Source organism: Myotis brandtii, unplaced genomic scaffold (genome assembly GCF_000412655.1).
Source record: "Myotis brandtii unplaced genomic scaffold, ASM41265v1 scaffold266, whole genome shotgun sequence".
Taxonomy (NCBI): domain Eukaryota; kingdom Metazoa; phylum Chordata; class Mammalia; order Chiroptera; family Vespertilionidae; genus Myotis; species Myotis brandtii.
In genome coordinates, this window is record NW_005360124.1 from 8,069,742 (window position 1) to 8,083,055 (window position 13,314).

The window sequence follows — 13,314 nt, forward strand, 5'->3', positions numbered from 1 at the left end:
CTCGGTATGTTTTTCTCTTTCCTCCTAGTTGTAGAACTTCCACTCAGCCAGCCTTCCTGTGGTTCTGGATGATGTCCGTTCCGTCTTTTAGTTGTATTTTTGAAGTGGTTGTGCGAGGCAGCATTCTCCGGTGTTTACCTATGCCGCCATCTTGGTTTCTTCCCCTCTAGTAGCTTTAGATGCACAGTCTCATTGGAGCTTCACAACTCTCCAGGCTGGAGAGCATGAGGCAGCTGGGGTCAGACAGGCGGGGAGAAATGTACTCAGGTTCACCCTGCAAGCCAGCACCGGGTCAGCAGGGGCCTGCTGCTCCCTGGGCGTCACTGGGCCGTGCTGGGAACACAGAAGAGGATTCTAGACTGCGCGGCTGACTGGTGGGAGGTGGCCGGAGAGGACTTCCCACCTCCTCCTGGTTATTCTGGCCTAGGATGGGTTAAGCAGACTTTGGACCAAGGGCTTCCGGTATCTTACGCTCCCAATTTTTGCTTATATCTTTGGACAATGAGCTGAGCACTTCACTTTCATTCTCTCATCCGATCCTCCCCCCAGCCCTGATAAGCAGGTACCTTCACCAGCCCATTCCAGAGATGCAGCGACACTAATCAATATTTTCTATCTTAATCTCTTTCCCCTCACTAGCTGACATTCCATCTGTGTGACCCCAATTCCCGTTTATTTCCTCTTCTTCCCTTTCTTGGAGCTTTGACAGAAGCCACTAGAGGGTGACATGACAACACCCACTTAAGTGGCCCAACAGAGAAAGCCTTCCTTATCCAGCAAAAGTCAGAAAAGCAGGGGATACTCACCCACCCATGTCCATGGAGAGAAGTGGGAGGTGGTGTCACCAAGAGGCAAAGCATGTGATCATCACCCTACTGATGCCACCATCACCATACCAGAGGCAAGAAACTTCACATCTCTGGACTCTTGTTTTCTCGCCCATTGAATGGAATACAATATTTATTTTTGCTCATCATTTCTAACTTTATGACGTTTAAGATACTATGTAATGTCTGTACTCCAATAAAACAGCATGGCAAACAGTAATTTTTTAAAGTGCACTCTTGAAGTATTTAAGAGTTAGCATAAAGGTTTTCAACTGAATTTTGGTAAGGATTCTGGCAAATCAACTCCTTATGCTGATGTTATTAAATAAGTAAATAGGAAAAGAACTTGGCAGCATATGTGAAACATTAATTCACTCTTTTACTTATTAAATAAATACTCCTTGGGTGACTATTGATACAGCAACAAAATAAGAAGCTCACTTTCCTGGAGCTTAAGTTATAATGGGGTGAGAAATCCGAGTGCCTTCTGACACCTACCTTGTCAAAAGGCGCTAAGCATTATGGGAGTAGAGTGTCTGGAACCACAGGCTATCAGCAATCGCCATCATTGTCCTCATCCCCGTGTTTGCACCCCACTCCACAAAGCACTTTCCCATTCACTATTTCATTTTGCATCGCACAGGGAGAACAGATGTTTTAGGAGATAGGAAAATGGAAGTTCAGAGAGGTCAAGCTCAGGATACAACATTACGTGGGTGGGTGTGGTCTGGTGGTAATACACAAGGTTTTGTCTTCAGAACCACAGGTGCCCCAAGAAAGATCTGATAAGGAGAGAAGTGTCACTTGTGGATTGACAAGTTGGTTGCATTTAAAGGAAAATCCAGGTGACAAGCAAGTAGCTCTTTCTATTTTTCTACTTACCTCACATTGGTAGGAAGGACTCTGTTCCCAGTGAAAGGAGTGGCAGGAAAAAGAGCAGGTAAGGAGAGGAACCTTTGAAGTAAAAAGATGTTGAGAAATTTGGCCTCTTCTTGAGAGCCCAGAGGAACATTCCCAAGTCCTCTGGGATGGGGTGGGGAGCGGTGGGGCCTAGAGAGACCCTTAGATGGACTTCTCACTCTATACCCCCAAGTGCATCACCACCCCAAGGCACCCCCTAAAGAGAGCTGCCATTTCAGTACTGAAACCTCCACAGTAACTTCTTCAGCAACTAATTCTAAGTACCAGAAAGGTAAGGAATCGATAAATATTCATCAACTAGCTAGATACATAGACGATTTTAATAATTTAAAATAATTTTACATTATAATGCTGCTTGTACTATTTATGCATTCATTTGCCAAATTTCTGTCCATAAAAAGATGTTTCACTAGAGCGCATCCTCTTTGTTAATAGAAAAGAATTCCTTTATTTTTGAAAAACAAACAGAGCTTGGTGACTGCAGGAAGCTTCTTACTTCTGACTAATTCTACGTGACCCACTGTTCATTGACGCAGATAATGTAACTCCTTTAAAATGCTGGCATTGGAGCCTTGCAGGCCCATCTTATTTAGGTGATTTAAAGGGACAGCAAAACTTCTAACCCCAACGTCAGTCTGAAGTCAGCATCAGACGTGCTATTATACTGATAATATTATACTATATTTCCTTAAAGTTTAATACATACATCTCTATTTGATTCTGATAATACATTTTGAGTCCCTGTGTGTGCCAGGCTTGTTGGCTTTGTTTGGAAATGTAATCTTGGAAATGTTTGTGAGGATGATTTGCAGGATGGGAAAACACCTGAGGATCCTGACACTTAGGCCACCTTCCCTCTCCTTCGGGCCATGTGACATCAGAAGGAGAGTGTCTCCCTGGATAGCTGTCATACTACTGTGCACATCTACAATGTTATGATTACTGTTGCTTATGTTTTGTGCTGATTGAGTTAGAAAAAAATAAGCACAGAGAGGAAATTAAATTGGCAATAGGATCCCTGCAAGGGGAAGCAAAAGCAATATCTGAGGATTGCTGTTGTCTCTTTAATATGGAGAGGTGTCAAGGAAGAAGAAAAAAGATCTTCTTTGACACATATCTATGCTCATTTTTGTTGTGGCACATATGACTATAATTATGGCTATGTTTCTGTCTTTCCAGACACCTCTTAGGAAGATGACGATGTATTTTGCATAGTGTCAGAGCAGCTGAAGCCACAGTTTAGCAAAATGATTTTCTCAGGGCACCAAGGCCTGGGATTGAATGAATGGGTAGTGGGGCTGCTGATTTTCGGAAACTGGCCCTTCCCTTCCGCCTGGCATGTTTCAGAACGGTTGTTATCTGGGAGAGACCTATTCATTTGATGAAAGGGTGAGGTCATTGGGATGCCTCCACCCTTCCTACACTTACAATGCTGAGACCTTTTCTACCAGCGTCAGATGCCAAAACCTGATGTGGGGTGGAGTCCAATAACTAAATTGAACCAGGAGACTTGTCTTCAGGAGAAAGTTGATTTCCATGGGCAGAGAGCTGAAGACTGTGTGTGGGAGCCTGGCTTGGGTTAGGAAAATTTCAGATGCACAGAATTGTCAAATAAACAAGGAAGAAAGGGGTTACCTAAGTCAACCTAATAGTGTACCAATTAAAAAACCCACAAAAATGATATAATCTTTTTTTTCTGACCTATTGCCAACAATGGAGAAAATTATATTGTTTTAAAGAAGTTAAGCATCAAGTGCAATACTCATGAGACTTATATGATTCAGCAATTTCCTGTTTTGACTTGAATGATATAAGCAAGTGCTTTTACCAAATTCTAATCCCCAAATCCTGATGTATGACTCATGCAAAGAACATGCTGACATATAATAGGTGATCAATGCAAGTATTTGAATGAATTAATTACTTAAAAAGTTAGTTCCTTTTTTGTGCTAGGCATTTGAGGGCCATTGAGATTAATCCACTAGAGTTCTTATTCCCAATAAAGCTACAGGTTAGTAGAAGAAATAATATTGCTTAATAAATTAGTAGCATACAAAATAAAAAGTAATTTATAGCACTTGTAGTTTATTCATTTAATCTCAACAATGACCTGAATAGGTAGACACTATTATCATTCCTATTTTACATGGGATCAAAAACTAACCATGATATCTTTATGAAGGAGAGGAATTTGAAGTAAACTTCCAAAAACAAGTAGAATCTGGGTGTGCAGGAATGAAATTTGTGTCAAGAATTGTGGAGAGTTTGAGATTTTACCTATTTGAAAGCTAACAACATAGCCTGCTCCAGTTTCATGGGTGCTGGTAGAACACATGAAACTGTAGGGTGAATAACAGTTTATTATTCATAGAGATTGCAGTAGCCAGAGTATTAGAGCATTTTTAAATGTCTGTTCCCTGAATTCTAACTCCCACAGGACAATGTAAAGAGGGCCAGATAATACCTGCATGTGCAGTGGGTTGTGTTGGAGAAGAGAAACCCTGAGTTTAGGGAACCCAAATCTTTTATAATGGGCAGTAGGTGCCTTTACTCTTGAAGGAGACACTATCTTTATCTTCTAAGGCTGCTTTCTATACAAACATCTTTGAAAAGTTAGTCCAGAACAAAAAATAGTCAGTGCTTTTGCTCATAAAGCACATAGAAACATGAGGCCCAAAGAGAAATATGTCTCAACAATAGGTTGGTGATAAACAATTCATAGGAGAATGAGATGAACAAAGAGAAGAAGGAGAAAAGTATGGGATACATACGGCAAGTAGTAAGTAGCTGAGTGCCTGGAAGGAAGAAAGAAATGGCCAAAAAGTAATGGAAAGCTCCTGGGTGCAGATAAAGACGACCTTTAAGCATTTGGGAGAAATAATTTTTTAATGCCTTATTTTTTCTTTTGCACTCGTCTTGCTGCTAATAATACCAAATGACTCACCCTTTCATTTGGGAGATCCAGGCTCCAATTCACTGAGAAGAGAAATATCTCTCTTGAGGAAAACCTTGCTTCCTCCTCTGAGAGAGGCGACAGCTTCATAGGGTCTAACACTGTTCTCCCCTTGATAAGAGGCAATTTTCCAGTCATGGCCATCTTCCATTGGATGACATTGGGAAGGTGAAAAATGTAAATGTGTTTTAGTAGATTTACAAACCCACATATGCTTGCTCCCATGCCTGGATATGGCACCACTTATTCGTTCTGTCATTGTCTATTTTCAGAGTGCCATCTACAGGAGGCAGTAGTGAAGATGCCCAACTTCATTCGCCTTGCACAAATCATACGTGTGTGTGTGTGTGTGTGTGTTTATTGATTTTAAAGGGAGGAGGGAGAGGGAGAGAGAGACAGAAACATCATTGAGAGAGAAACATCAATCAGCTGCCTCCTGCACGCCCCCTACTGGGGATCGAGCCCAGCAACACAGGCATGTGCCCTGACTGGGAATCAAACTGGTGACCTCCTGTTGCAGGGGACAGTGCCCAACCAACTGAGTCACACCAGCCAGCTGGGCTGCACAGATCTTTAATTCTTTCACATCTGTTTCCAAACGGGGAACTCCGGAACAACAGGTCTAGATACATGTCACTCCAGCACTTGGAAGAAATTATGCAGGTAAAGTATGTTTCTACTGGCAATGCAATTGCTTTGGGTTAATTCTAAGTTACTGCAGAATTGAGTTCAATTCCTAGTAATAATAATTCTTAACCTTCTCTTTATTGGAGTAGGAAAAGTGAGAAAGAACATTGTGAAAGCCCTGTGGGGCTTTATGTGCATTTAGCTATGTAATGTGTATTAGCCCGCTTGGGCTGCCATAACAAAATGCCATAGACTAGGTGGCTGCAACAACAGAAATGTTTCTCTCACAGTTCTTGAGATCAGGGTACCAGCCCGGTTGGTGTCTGGTGAGAGTTTCCTGCTTAGATTGCAGATGGCTGCCCCCCGCTGTCTGCTCATATGGCCTTTCCCTGCTCATATGCACTGGGCTTTGGTGTCTTTTTCTATTAGATCAGGGCCCCACCTTTACGACTTCATTTAACCTTAATTACGTCCTAAGGATCTTATCTCCAAATACAGTAACATTGGGGGTGAAAGCTTCCACATATGAATTTGGGGGTGGCGGGGGGGACACAATTCAGTCCATAGCAATATCATTTAATTCTCAACTAACTCCAGGAGTTCTTGATTTCCATTATACAGATGAGGAAACTGGCTCAGAAAGCTTCGGTGAACTGTGCAAGGTTTTGATACTGGTAAGTAGAAGAAGAGCTAGTGTTCGAAAGCAATTTTCTGGTTTCAGAGCTCATTTTGATTCCAACATCACAGGCAGTGGCCATTTGCTAATATGTTCTATATATCGAGTACTACCAAGTGTCAGCCACTTTGCCATAGAATTTGCAAGCTAATTTTTAAATTTTATTTAAAACTCCTGAACAACACAGGGAAGGCTCAAAGAAGTTAAATGACTTGCCAAAGAGCACAGGTAGAAAGTAGAATGGTCAAAAACTTAAATCCAGATTAATTTTATTCTAATGCCAACATTTTCTATTTCTCTGCAATCTATTTTGGGGGGTTGGTCAATTACTAATCAATGATTTGATTAGAATCATTATAAGCCGATGTACTTTAAACTTTCTGAAGTCGGGAAAATTTCCTAACATGAAAAGTAATCCACAGAAAATTGGTCAGGCTGCAAATTTTTAATATATGTAATGACAAATAACATCAAAATCAAATTCATATTGGTATGTGCTTGAAATTCCATGAGAAAGGGAGGCTGGTATGACTTGTAATCATGTGAAAGAAATATTAATTGGTATTGTGTCAGCAGGCCATGAAAGTTTCAGTAAAATGGCTTTTGTTTCAGTTGTGTCTGGTCCAGCTAAAGTTTTGTTTTCTGCCCAAAGGTGGCAGCACACGTACTGTTGCTTTTTGGCGTGCTTTTGATTGCATTTAACACAGTGGAGACTTTGAGAGCTTCAAGGGGCCTTAAAGATCATCTAGGACAGCCACGTCCTTTTGAAGCAGAGGAAGCTGAGGCCAACAAAGATTCCGTGACCTGCTGAATACTCACAGTTTTTTAGAACCACACCCCGCACTGCAATCTAAGATACCTGGCTCTATAGACAAGGCTTGGTAACAAATTCACAGCTAATAGGTGAAAATGAGAAAGTAAACTTGAGTTTAAAAGAGGGGAAGAAGGAAGGAAGGAAGGAAGGAAGGAAGGAAGGAAGGAAGGAAGGAAGGAAGGAAGGAAGGAAGGAAAGGGACGTTGGATACAGGAAAAAATACTTGATGCAAACTTAAAGTCTTGAAGTAGGCTGTAACTTCACAGAAACTTCAAGAGCTTAACCCCACTTACAAAATACATCTCATGTTTTAGGAAACAGTTTGAGTCCCGTGTTATGTACAACATCAAATATATCTGTGCCATACATACCAAGTTAGTACATCTGGGAGCTTTTAGAAATGTAGGGTTTCAGCCTTCTTTCTTCCAGAATTGCTGAATTAGAATCTGTATTTTATAAGATTCCAAGGAGATTCAGAGGTATATCAAAGTTGTAGAAACACTGATCTAGAGTCTAGATTCCAGACAATGGCATGGTTCTCAAAGTGTGGTCACTGGGCCAGTAGCATCAGCATCACCAACTGAATCAGAAACTCAGGGTGGGCCCAGCAAGCTGTTCAATCTGTTTAGTACAGGCCCTTCGGTGATGTGGGTGCAGGGTACAGTTTGAGAAGCACTACAGTGAACTTTGCCAACTCATTTGCCTTCAAAAGTCCCACATCTCTTGTAACTGTATCTGTTGGACTTGCTCTAAATTGTGATGTCATCCCCCACCTTCCTCCCTTTTGGCTCACTGAGTGGTTTATAGCAGACCTACTCACGTGGCTTTGGCTTCTATATGCTGGCTTAACTTCATACCTATACCTATACCTATACCTATACCTATACCTATACCTATACCTATACCTATACCTATACCCATGTCCATAACTATATCTATGTAAGTGCTAAGCAATGAATTTCCTGGTTAAAGTACCACTAGGTGCCATTAGCTAGTTAGAGAGAATGGCAGTGTCTGAAATGGGATCATTTAAAATTTCAGAATTTACCAAAGTGGAGATTGTATTCTGACCCAAGTCCTATTATCACATACAGAGATAGATGCATGGGGCTTTTTGTGTACCCTTTAGTAGTTCAAAATTCATCAACCTCCTGTAATAAATGTTGAATGGGTGCATTTTTACAGAAGCATGTGGAAGAACTCACCAACACCTGCCCTTCCTCTGGGAGAATGAGACTGAAAGGTCAGTAAGGGGAACAAGGGACTTCACAGCCCTTCGTTCATTCTGTAAATATTTTCTGGAGCACAGGCAGTGCTGTCTCAGACAATGGGGCCCACAAAGATTTAAATAAAGGAAACTATCTCATAGGAGCCCGGTGCCTCCAGATGGTAACAGAATCAGTGTGATTACATATGAAAAGGAATTGTGTAAGTATGCCTTTACATACGTATGTATGTAATGTATGTCAACAAGGTTCTGTCATGAAATGTTTGTGTTTTCTGTACCTGGGAATTTTCAGAGTTTCTTTTCCTTGTCATTTTTCATAACAAACAACTAAGAGGTGCTGTGGTTTTGCCGGTTAAACTAGCACAGGGGTTGGCAGGCTTTTTTCTACAGTGCCAGACAGCAAGCATCTTTGGCTTTAGAGGCATATGGTCGCAACCACTCAGCTCTGTCTTTGTAGCTGAAGAAGAGCTATAGACACTATATAAACCCCTGGGCACGGCTGTGTTTCTATAGCACTTTATTTACAAAAACCTGGCGACAGGTGGAATCGACCCTATAATTTGCCCATGCCTGACCTTGAGTTTTGGCTTCAGTTCTTTCCTTGCTGATAAGCTTTCACAGTTTGGAAGTCCAGAAACAAATGAGAGAAAACATAGAGCTATTTCTCAATGTGGTGTTTTGGAAGGAGGAGGGAAAGCTTTTAGCAAATGTATTCTAAAGAATTTTATTCAAGCTAACTACTATTTATTGCATGTCTAGTATGTTAAGCATTGTTCTGGGCTGTGAGGGTACAATGCTGAATGAAGCAGCCTCCAGCCCCCTCTTGAGACACCACTGATGGGGGTGTGCAGGTTGGGTTGAAAAGGGGCATGATTTTGGACAATAAGCTGTGATGTCTTGAGCACTTACTATATACTCTGGGCTGTGACACCACAATGAAGAGAAACATAGTTTTCTCACCCAAGGAACTTACTATTTACTATGATTGATAAAGCAACATGGACCAAATATTGAAGACAATAAACAAGAACTAAATTGAGCATGGAACAGGGAAGTCTGCATGAGGGAGGGAGGGACTAAGCTGAGGGTCTGGGAAAGGCTCAGACCTTTCCCCAAAGTTGGCGGGCTGGGGGCAGTATAGATCTTGGAGTGCATCCTTCTCCATTTGGAATCAGACTCTTTAGTCAAGAGTAGAGAGAAACCGTGCATCTCTACTTGCATTTTCTGCCAATTCTCACAAAGACCAAATATTACCCCTTCCCCCCAAAAGATAATCTGGAATTGTGGAAAACGTGGGCTACTTTTCTTTGGCTGTTCCTTTGGCCAATCATTTTGAGACCCACTTTCACATGGCTTTGAGTCTGTAGAACCTGCTATCGGAAGTTTACATAGTATGGTCAGATTTCTTATAGCTCTAAAGCTGAAGTCACGGACAGCTGATGCCAGGCCGCCTTACTTTGTGGAAGAAAAACAATGACCTTTCTTCAGATACCACTGAAGAAAACCAAGGTTAGAACTAGAATCTTAAAATACTAAAGAATTGCTCACCTGTCTGTGCTCTTTACCATGCCAAAATTCAAAATCCCACAGGTGACAAATACAACATGTGTAGCAGACATATTTCCTGAAACACAACCTAACCAATACATACTGTAAAATACTTTATTTTTAATTTAGAAATAAACAAAGTTAGTTTGTATTGCTAAATACCAGAGGCAGTGTGTGAGAGTGCAAACAAAGTCTTAAGAAAAGAGGAATTACAAGAAATATTGTGGAAAAATACTATTAATGTCACCTCATAGTTAATATTTATTTACTATTTGCCATGCACTATTATGTAGGGCTTTATATTAATTTACCTTTGATTAACTTATTAAACCTTATAGTACCTCTGTCAACTCTGTAGCATTATTCTTACTTTATTACAGGTGATAAAACTGAAGCTAAGAGGGATTACATAATTTTCCAAGTTCTCCCAGATGGTAAATCAGTCCCCAGCCAAAGACTCTCCAAAGAGAAACTTTTCAGAGGGGACACTGAGAACAGGACCTGCGTATCTTTGAATGTAAAAGTGAAGACTCACCCACTGTCAGGGACGGTTAAGGAAACTGGCCCCTAATGTGACAGTGACCAGAGCCCAAGTGTCCTGACCCCTTTCCTAGGCTTCCTCACACTCTGCAGACCACTTAGCACCAGGAGTTCCTTCCACAAGATGCTAAGGGATGTGGGAGGGAGAATGCCGGCTGACGATGCCTAACGGACTCATTCATTCTGCATTTACCGAATCGTGTCTAATATGGTTTGGAGTAGGAAGAAGGATAAGCTCCCAATTCCTTTTTTTAAAAAAAATATATATTTTTTTATTGATCTCAGAGAGGAAGTGAGAGGGAGAGAGAGATAGAAACATCAATGATGAGAGAGAAACATTGATCAGCTGCTTCCTGTACACCCCCCACTGGGGATTGAGCCTGCAACCCTGGCATGTGCCCTGACTGGGAATCAAACCGTGACCTCCTGGTTCATAAGTCAACGCTCAAACACTGAGCCATCCCGGCCGGGCCCGATTCCTTTTTTAAAAAAATGTTATTTCTACTTTGAAAATTTTTTCTTAGTTCCCTCATTGAACATGTTTAGCTTTGTTGAATGAAGCCAATATCTGTTTACTGTATTTTAGAGGAGAGCCACAACTGCGCATAAACTCAAGAAGAGCGTTTTGTCCACCAGCAAGAAAGCCTTGGCTGCTGCAAATCTGTGCCCCGTAATAGCTCCTGTCCGAGGTGGTTCCTGACCTTGGAGTCAGCACCTGAGCGCGCTCTGGAATGCGGAGGCCTGGCTGCGAAGCCAGGGCGCAGGCTTTGTTGCTCTGCGGTTGTTTAGGAAGCTTCCTAAGTCATGTGCGCTTTTTGCTAAGATCAAATTCCTAAGCCTGGAAGGAGAGACACATTTCCCAGGTGCCTACTGCACTGTGCACTCGTCTCATTTTGGCACAGTGTCGCTCTGACCTGGGTGTGGTGGCTCCTGGTGAATTGAGCCTCCTAACCCGAAAAAAACTAGGATCTGAACCTAAGGCCTTTTAGGTTCCAAACTGTACTGTTTTCTCTTCTGGCCTCTCTTTCTACTCTAGCAGAGAACAGCCTATAATAGTTGGTGAAAGGATTTGGGGATAAAAATCATATCTTTCAAAGCATGTGAAGAGGTCACAACACTCTATAGAGAATATAAAAATGTAAAACAATTATAACCACAGCAAGTGGGAAATGAGGTTCATATTAATTTGTAACACATTTACTGATCACTTCAGAATTTGTAATATGACTTACCTGCTTGATCCTATGTATTCCCCTTTAACAGATTTGTAAGGAGAGCAGGGGAGGTGGCAGGGTTTTGCCTAAATTCATAAAGCTTAGCTGAGCCTTGTTATCTCTCACCCCCAGGTTTTCTGATCACCTCGCCCCATGCCTTTTCTATTAGTTAGAAGTTTAGGATTCGGGAATTGTCCAACCTGAACTGCCTGCAGTGGTTTTAGAAGATAAATTAATACAGCCCGCAATTGGAATGTGATACATCCATTCACCAATGAGCAGAGTCGAGTGACTTTTTCTAGCCCCACACACAGCATTGGTTTTGGCAGCTTTCCAGCATATGTCTCGTAACTAGTAAACAGAAGCCTTGGCACTAGAGTTTGGGATTCCAAATCCTCCCAAAGCCTCTCCTACCAAGCTATTAGCACATTAATGAGCTTAAATGTATTTACGTATTTACTTGAGGTAAAAGGTAGAAGGTTTGGTAAAAGGTAGAAATGGACTTCTCCATATTAATTTTTATTAAATCTTTATAAAAGTGAGGTGTGCTTTATGTAGTGCCTTTTATTTTGTATGGTTCAATAATGACCTTTTATTTTCTTCTTTGGTATACTCAACCTGTCACTATCCCGAATTCTGCCATACTTTGACTACACATGGGATAAGATAGTTTCTGGTGAGGCTTCTTATTTATTTTTAAATTTATACATGGGTTATAGGATTATACTCTTGTAAAAAAGAAATTCAATGACTAAGAAGAGGGAAACCAGCAGTTATGCCCTCCCCCTACCTGAATCCCATTTCCCTTCTTAGCGGTCACCCATGGTAACAGCTTGATGTGTATCTCTTTAAGAATTTTTTCTTTGTGTTATATAAATAGTTTTTTCAAAAATCTTATGAGTCATGGTTATAACTGAGGCCTCTCATGGCACATAGTGGAGTTTTTTGTTTTTGTTTTTTTTGGTTTGTTTTGTCTTTTGGGAGGGATTGGATATTTTTAAAAGGTTTTAAAAACTTGAGGTATAATTGACATGTAACATTAGTTTCATGTGTATGACATAATGATTTAGCAACGTATACATTGCTAAATGATCACCACAATAAGTATGGCTAATATACATCATCACACACAGTTACAAAATTTCATAGTGGAGTTTTGATGACACCCAAGGTTATATACACTGTCACAGAAATATAGTGATGGTATTATTAGAGGATTATCATCACATACTTTTATTTTATTTATTTATTTTGGTGCTGAAAACCAGGACCAAACCAAACATAATTTCTAAAAAATAGTTTTTATTGATTTTTAGAGACAGAGGAAGGGAGAGGGAGAGAGAAATATGGATGTGAGAGAAACATACATTGGCTGCCTCTTGCATGCCCCCCACTGGGAATCGAACCTGCAAGCCAGGTATGTGCCCTGACTGGGAATCTAACCAGCCACCTTTCGGGATACAGGACGAGGCCCAACCAACTGAGCCACACCAGCCAAGGCCAAACATAATTTTAAATTTGCATCTCATTCCCAGACTACACTGCCTCAAGCCAACAAACACAAAATATATGTTAAGGATTTATCATTCTAATCTACCATCTAATCTAATCTAATCTAATCTATGATATGTATCAAATTATATGTTGCTATATGTAATATATTAAATATATAATATTATCTATTGATTATATTTATAATAAATCCTGTATTTCTCTTGAGAAGAATCTTATAACTTCCTAAAATTGTTAAACCGTTACTTTAACGTCAGCCTATAGCAGTGGTTCTCAACCTTCCTAATGCCACAACCCTTTAATACAGTTCCTCATGTTGTGGTGACCCCCAATTTCATTGTTACAAATTGAACATAATTAAAGCATAGTGATTAATCACAAAAACAATATGTAATTATATATGTGTTTTCCGATGGTCTTAGGCGACCCCTGTGAAAGGGTCCTTCGACCCCCA